This window comes from Cervus canadensis, chromosome 31 (genome assembly GCF_019320065.1).
Source record: "Cervus canadensis isolate Bull #8, Minnesota chromosome 31, ASM1932006v1, whole genome shotgun sequence".
Taxonomy (NCBI): domain Eukaryota; kingdom Metazoa; phylum Chordata; class Mammalia; order Artiodactyla; family Cervidae; genus Cervus; species Cervus canadensis.
In genome coordinates this window covers 22,633,955-22,641,675 of record NC_057416.1, presented here as the reverse complement: position 1 = coordinate 22,641,675, position 7,721 = coordinate 22,633,955, and the positions used below count along the sequence as shown (strand labels likewise).

Here is a 7,721-nt window from a genome sequence, read left to right as displayed (position 1 = left end):
AGAGCGCAGTTTGGAAGTTCAAGCAAGAATTGTTTATTAAAATGCATGAGCTTACCGTAGCTTCACCGAGAAGGCGATAACATACTCAACAGTTACTGGTGGAGCATTGCATAAGAGAATGGGTATTTTGTGTGGATCTAAGCAACTCTTGAAGTATTTTTTTAATTCTTTTCATTAGGCTAGAAGAAGCCAGCTTTAAGGCCATGTCACTGGCATTAAAAGAGGCACATTATACATCAGCAACTAGAGCATTTACTTCATGTGAGCACAGCAAGAGGCTTGAAAACACAGTTTATTTTGCAGAGAGACTGAATTAATCCTTCACTTGCTGTCCCATGCCACAGAACTGCCAATTCTGCCACACTATATAACCTTTGCAGTGAAGTGAAAGTCACTCAGTCATGTCCAACTCTTTGCAACCCCATGGACTATACAGTCCATGGAATTTTCCAGGTCAGAATACTGGAGTGGGTAGCTGTTTCCTTCTCCAGGGGATCTTCCTAACCCAGGGTTCAAACCCAGTTTTCCCACATTGCAGGCGAATTCTTTGCCAGCTGAGCTATAAGGGAAGCCCAAGAATACGGGAGTGGGTAGCCTATCCCTTCTCCAACGGATCTTCCTGATCCAGGAATTGAACTGGGGTCTTCTGCATTGCAGGCGGATTCTTTACTAACTGAGCTATCAGGGAAGCCTTTACTTCTTATAATTACGTATTTTAACCTGTTAATATCCTAGAGGCAAATTAAGTAAAGAGAAGGAAAAAAGTGGGAACAAGAGGTCCTCCTGTGTGTTCCCTTCTTGGGGTGGGTGTCCTCAATGGGGCTTTACAGAGGAAGAATGTAAAACCTTTACATTACAGAGGAAATATCCAACCTGAATCATGGGGACTAGGAACTTCTCAAACACAGGGGTTTTCCCTCTTCCATTTTAACAGAATGGAAGCTTCCCAGATGGCACACTGGTAAAGAATCCACCTGCCAATGCAGGAGATTCAAGAGATGTGAGTTTGATCAATAGGTGGGGAAGGTCCCCTGGAGTAGAAAATGGCAACCCACTCCAGTATTCTTGTCTGGGAAATCCCACGGACTGAGGAGCCTGGTGGGCTGTAGTCCATGGGGTTGCAGAGTCGGACACGACTGAGCATGCACACATGCACACCTTCTCACAGAACTGCAGGCACCTCCTGATGTCATTTTTATATTTCTCCAGCGACGACCACTTTGTCTCTACCTGCTTTTCAACACCTTCCCCTCCTGGTTTCTCTGTAAATGAGTGGGACTGACCCTTCGATTTTGCTGGCTGTTCTTGGAGCCTAAACTGAGTTTTCCTTCCATGTTTGTTCAAATGGTTTCCCATCATTTCGAGAAGAAAGAAAACCAGAGCTGGATGACCAGTACTAGGGGAGGGTAGTGTGGCAGAGTGGAACTGCCCATCAGAGGAGCCAGACTGCCCTTGGCTCAAATCCCAGGACCAAGACCTGTCAGCCCACGGGTCCTGGCAAATTACGTGGCCCTGTGCACCTTAGTCTTCTCTGTGAAATGGGGATGATGTCCCTCTCATGGGGTTGCTTGGCATAGGGTAGGTATCTGACAAATGTTAGTTCTACTTCACTAAACCTTAAACCCCCAGTTCTATTCATACTCAGGAGAAATTAGTGACATTGGAGCAAAGGAAGGCTTTGCTTATTTATTTTTTAATATCCCTGTTAACATTCTCCATTTCTCACACAGAAGCCAAATCTCAAACACATGTCTTCTCCCCACCCTCACCCCACCAGCCCAGTCCTGCCATGTCAACTAGGTGAGCCCAGGAATCTCAAGGAGAACCAGCCTCCTTCTCTGTGCTGGGCTGGGTGGAGGCTCACGGGCGAATTCTGATGGGCTCCCTGGAGGAGGAGGACCTGCTGGAGTTACTGGACTCACTGCCTCTCTGGGGAGGAGGAAGGAGCACCCAGAAAGCCACAGGTGTTCTTCGAGGTCTTTTCTTCCTATTCCATTTCCCAATTTCTCCCTACCAGGCAGGCACAAGGTGGTGACCTGGATGCTAGTTCCCTGAAGAAACACCCAGGTCAAGGTTCAAGCCTGTTGCAGGCGGCAGGAGGAAGGGAGAGGACTGACTGGGTCATAGGCTGTCATACTCTCTGTTAAACGATTTCTAGCCCGAGGACTATCTCGAACTCATTCTATCTCAGTGAATGAGTCACTTACCGGAAACGGTGTAAACACAGGTGTAATACTGGCCTGCGGAAGCCCTGGCTCTCCGAGCTTGGAGGAAGACCAGCTCTTCCTACAACCCTTGCCTTCCACTTTCAGAAAACTTAAGTTCAAGGGGCTACGCCAGGTGCCTGAGGCCTCAGTCGAGGGACTGAGGACTCCCAGTTAGGCTGGGTGGTGCGTCAGTCTCGTTCTACCCGCAACAAGTCATTGACAATTTCGGGGCCCACGCAACTTTCGGTACGCGTCTGGGTCCTGATCTTATCATTCCCCTGCGCACCCCCAGATCTGGGGCTGTACCCTCCACCGCCTCTCCCTCGTCCTCTCCGGGTCTCGCAGAGCAGGCTGGACGAAGGGATGCAGGACACCTACATACCTACCTACGCGCATGTTATGGGAAAGGGAAGGCTACAGACACCGAAACTCGCCCCTGCAGAGCCCCGCGGGGCCATCCTTGGAGAAGGGTGCAAAGGGGCGCTCGCTCCCGGGTCGGACGGCGCCAAGTCTCGGGCTGGGGGCGGAGCCTCCGTCGGAGCCGGAGGGAGGGGCGGGGCGAGGATCGCCGGGAGGTGTCGGGGGCAGGAGAGCGAGCCTGCCGGCGGGGGGCGCGGGGCGGCGGCCGGGACCGCGGAGGTGCGGCGGGGCTGGGCGGGCGGCGCCACCGGAGGCGGGAGGGGGCGGAGCCGCGCTCGCAGCTGCTACCCGGCCGCCGGGCCCGGGCAGAAGACGCCGCCCGCGGCCGGGCACGCACCGCGCGCACACTCTCCAAACAATGCTCCGAGGCGCCCGGCGGGGCGGCTGGCGGCTCGGAGACCCGCGGCGAGGCCGGGGGAGCGCGGCCCCGAGGTGAGCCCGCGGCGCCTTCTCCCAAGTCGGCCTCTTTTTTTGTCTGGCAAACGTGGCCGCAGAGGGGAGCTCCGGGGGAGCGCGGCGATTGCAGAGCAGGCGACCCCCGTCGGCGTCCCCTGGGGGTGACAGGCGGTCGCTGGAGGAGGGTGGAGCGTTCGGACCGCGTGCGCCCCGGGTTGCGCCCGAGGTAGAAGTGCCGAGCCCGGGCTGGGGGGTGAGGGGTGAGGGGGAGGACCGGGGAGCCAGAGGTATGTTTTCGATTCATTCGAGAATCGCGCTCTTTGGGAAGGGGAAACTTTCCTCGAGTTCCGGCAGCGGAACCGATTGCTCTGGTCTCGCTGGTCTCGCTGGTCTGGCTGCTGGACTTAGGGCAGGAGACCGGAGCGCTTTGGGGATTGCTATTGTGGAGACTGCCGTTCCGCGGCCGCAGGATTGTCACAGGAACAGAGAGGGAGAGACCGCTCGGTGGCTCGGATCGGGACCCCGGGCGTGATGCTTTGGGACGCCAGGTTAGTTGCTGCCTGTTGGGCAGCCCGCAGTTGGATGCCAGCCTGGGGGTCTCCAGGGGGAACTAGACGATACCTTCTTCCTGAGCGGTGGCGGAGCCCTCTGAGAGGCTATCGTGAGCACGCTGTTAACCTTTGCTTGTGTTGCCTCCTCCTCCCCCGCCACACACACACACACACACACACAAACACACAAAATAGAATCACACACACACAGAAAATAGAATCTCTCCACTTTCCGGTCCTCAGTGAGAACGCGAGGAGGCAGGGCCGGCTGACTCTCTATTTCTCTCAGGTGAAGCTCAGCCAGCGAGCACATGGCTTTGCAGAGCCCACAGCAAAGCCCAAAGGTCTAGAAGGGAGGAGTTTTGCAGGGCATCCAGCCCAGAGTCAGGTTGGGAAGGCCCTATTGATCACTGGCCTGAAAAGCCCCTTCCCCTTTTGAGCCGGAAATTTGACAGGAAGCACTGGGGAATTATGCGGTTATTTCACTATCTTGGGGTCTTGTGGAATGCGGGTATCTTCCTCACTGGTTTAGATTGTAGTGGGTCTAACCCACAAAAACCACATTCCTGCTGCTGAGATTAGATTACATAGCGCTGGAGAAGGAAAAAAGAACATAAAAAGTTGGGTGAGTAGCATGACTTACCGTCTGTGCGTGTGGGTGGTAGGGGGAGGCAGGAGGCAGGAGGTTAGGCTTACTTTCTCCTTTCTGCCTGGGCAACCCCTGTCAATGGAGTGTTGAAATCCAGACAAATTTCCATAAATATGCCTCTTTTGCATTCATTTAACTGTATTTAATTGTAAAAAATAGATAAATTTTTTTAGATGACTGTTTTCTGGAATTCTCTCACTTCAGGGTAAGGCATGAGCAACTTTCAATGCAAGGTGTGAAGGGCATTTGGAGCCCAGAGGTTTGATTTTGTGGATCTGGTCACCATTGTTTGGATTCTTTTTCCTATGAGGTGGGTGTGTATCTGACAGCTTCAGTCTTGCACATTTTAGCCACAACTCTGGTGCAGAAGTTTGCAGAGGCAAAGATATTTTATCATGACTTGGATCAGAAAGAATGCTGAGATCTTTTTCTAATCTTACACTGCTGCCTCCCACTGAAATGGGGGAATTTGCATAATTCTGAGGGCTCCCTGCCCTCGGAGGTAAGGAATGTGGGCTGGGAAGGTGCCATTCCCAGGCGGTGGAGAGCTGGCACTGCGAGGCAGGCAGCGCTCATGCTTGGTGAGCGCCACTTGAGTTTTTCCACTGTCTTTTGACTTAAAATAGATAGTTCCAAGCCCAGAACCTCTCTAGACAGAATCCTTTCTGGCTTGGTGTAGTGATAAATTCTGTTTGCTGTGACTGAGGAACCAGTTTTAACAGGATGTGTAGTGAGTCAGTGATGGTAAGGAGCCCAGGGCTTCATTCTGTTCCCGTCTTCATTCTTTTTCCCCGAAAAACCTTTTCCAGTCTCTGAGCGGTTGACATGGTGAAAGTTGTACCCACCGTCGGAGAATTTCAGAGCTGAGGATGGGAGCGAGGAGGGTGTTCAGGAACTGGTGAGGGGTTCTGAAGGAAGCTTCCTGAATGTTGGTAATCCGACCAGAAGTCCCAGGGCTGGAGTGGGCCATCTGCGCACAGGAGGGGACCTTTGGCACCAAGCAACCGTGACACGTTTGGGTCGGTTATCTGAGCAGGAAATGAGGTGTGGCCACCCCACGTGGCTTTCTTTGCCCCCCTCTGTGGATGCCTCACTCCTCAGACAGCCCAGCCCTGTAAGGAGCTGCAGGAAGGAGGTGAGCCCACTCAGAAGCGATTCCCCAGCCCTCTCCCTCCATCCCGTCTGGGGTGCAGAAGCCTCTGCCTGCAGTAGAGGGGGCCAGGATTCCCAAGAAAGGACCTCTCCCCGCCTCAGGGCAAGGGTATGGAGCTTTGCCTTATTGAACAACAAAATACCCCCTCTACTTTTTCCTCTTTCCAAAATCCTCCCTGGCATGGGATTGTGAGAGAAAGAAAAACCTTTGCTTTCATCCTCTGCTTGTTGAAGCTTAGTGACCTCTTCTGGGGAACTTGGCAAGGAACAAACCTGCCACTTGGGTATATTTATAGGAGTAGAAGAACCCAACTTGTAATCATGTTGATGAAGAAGATCCTAACAATGGTCACGAAAGACAGATACTTGTCTTTATTTCAGAGAGTTCATTTAGTTTAAAGATGCAGTGGGCTTCCTGGTTAACTTTGGAGGAAAAGAGGCTCAATGTAGCTTCAGCTCTCATTGAATAGGCACCCCGGTCTGGGAGTGTGGGAGATCAGAAAGAGAGCTCTTCCCACAGAGATTCTGGAATGATCTTTGGGGCTCCTGGCTCATTCCACCTGGTTAGTCCTGTTGATGGTGGGAGAGCAGCAACCTCAGAGCCAGTTCTCACGGGAGGAAAGCGGAAAGCAGACCCTGGGGCCAAACCCTCTCTATTTAATGAGTCTGTTCACTGTAGATTCTTCAGGATGATTTTCTCCTGAACACTGTCCTTCTGAGAAGTCAGTTCATTTAAGTGAGGAAAGGAGAATAAAAAGCAGCAATCGACTCAGTGTAACGTGTGAGGTGATGACGTGAGGGGCTACCAGCAAAGTTGGCTTCTTTCTGAGGAACCCCTGAGCGCTCTGTGCCTATGGACATGTCTCAGTTTATGTTCTTGGCTTTGTTTTCCCATTTGTAAGATGGAGGTGACAGCTACCTGATGGGTCTTATTCGGGTGAACTGGTTAAAGTCTGCAATCCTTCGAGGTTTCCCCCTCAGTGGTGAATTTACTGAGTGAATTCTGTGGTGCAAACTCTCCACCTTCAGTTTTACTCTCAGAGGAAATAAACTCTTTCAGCAAGCTGACTGCCTCCCCTCCAGGGTTCTTGTTGTTCCCTCGTGTCCTACTCTTTGCGACCCCATGGACTGTAGCACGCCAGGCTTCCCTGTCCATCACCAGCTCCCGGAATTTGCTCAAACTCATGTCCATTGAGCCTGTGTCATCCCCTTCTCCTCCTGCCTTCAATCTTTCCCAGCATCAGGGTCTTCTCTAGTGAGTCGGCTCTTTGTATCAGGTAGCCAAGTATTAGAGCTTCAGCTCCAGCGTCAGTCCATCCAGTGAATATTCAGGACTAATTTCCTTTAGGATTCCTTAGGGTTCTCATGGGGAAAATCATTGTGAGCCATGACTCTTCTAGTACAGCCTACTGTACAACTACTTCTTCTAGCATGGTCTATCCAGACCAGACCACAGGGCTGACATGACCATGAATCTCTTTTTCTGTTTCCCCCAGGCCTGAAGCTCTAGGTCTGTTGATCTCACTAAGCCCTGGGTTGAAAAGGCATATTAAGTAGAAGGGTTGGATAATTCCAAAATGCCAGACCTCCCAACCAGGACCCCCTGGGGAGCAGCTAAGACCACATCTCTCCACTTTCTCACCCCTTCTGTCTCCACCTTCTGACAAGTATGGGTTGCAGTGCTGATCTCTGAGCCCAGGCTTGCCTCTCCACTCATATCATTCTTGGTTAAAAATTGTGGCTTATTTTCCAGAAGCCACGATTTCTACCTGCTGTCCTATTTGGAAGTTCTCATTTCTCTGAGGCCGAGTCCCAGGCTCTAGACCCCATAGCAGCAGGGGATGCACAGATCAGCCACAAGCTTCTCATCTCCAGCCCTGTGTGATTTCTTCCCGTGACCTGCCCGCAGAACCTCCTGGTGCTCAGGATTTTAGGGGACTGAAGTATCTTTTGCACTCTCTACTCATGCATCAGGGGCTTCCCTGGTGGTTCAGGTGATATAGAATCTTCCTGCAATGTGGGAGACCAAGGTTCAACCCCTGGGTCAGGAAGATCCCCTGGAGAAGAAAATGGAACCCCACTCCAGTATTCTTGTCTAAAGAATCTCATGGATAGAGGAGCCTGGTGGGCTACAGTCCATGGAGTCACAAAGGGTTAGATACAGCTGAGCAACTCACACACACACACACACACACACAAACATGCAACAGAGCTGTGTTTAGATTTTACAGCTTTTTAAGACCACCCCACTAGAAAGGGGTTAAGATCCTCATCACAAGTGGGTGAGGGCCTTGGAATAAATAAAATAGTCATCTTCACCTCTTTTCTTCTTTCCCTTCTGCTCTG

The 7,721-nt window shown here is 51.8% G+C and overlaps 1 protein-coding gene across 3 annotated transcripts in view; it reads left to right on the top strand.

The window, feature by feature from the left end:
* The first annotated feature begins 2,795 nt into the window (after window positions 1–2,795).
* Window positions 2,796–7,721, top strand: part of PRAG1 (PEAK1 related, kinase-activating pseudokinase 1) — a 45,639-nt gene continuing 40,713 nt past the window's right edge. The window contains exon 1 of one of the 3 annotated variants that reach the window (XM_043454291.1): window positions 2,796–3,059. The gene's annotated coding sequence lies outside the window, so the exon portion shown is untranslated. Of the gene's footprint in view, window positions 3,060–3,115; window positions 3,250–3,332; window positions 3,572–7,721 lie in introns of those variants that run through there. The other 2 variants (XM_043454293.1, XM_043454292.1) reach the window with 2 other exon arrangements.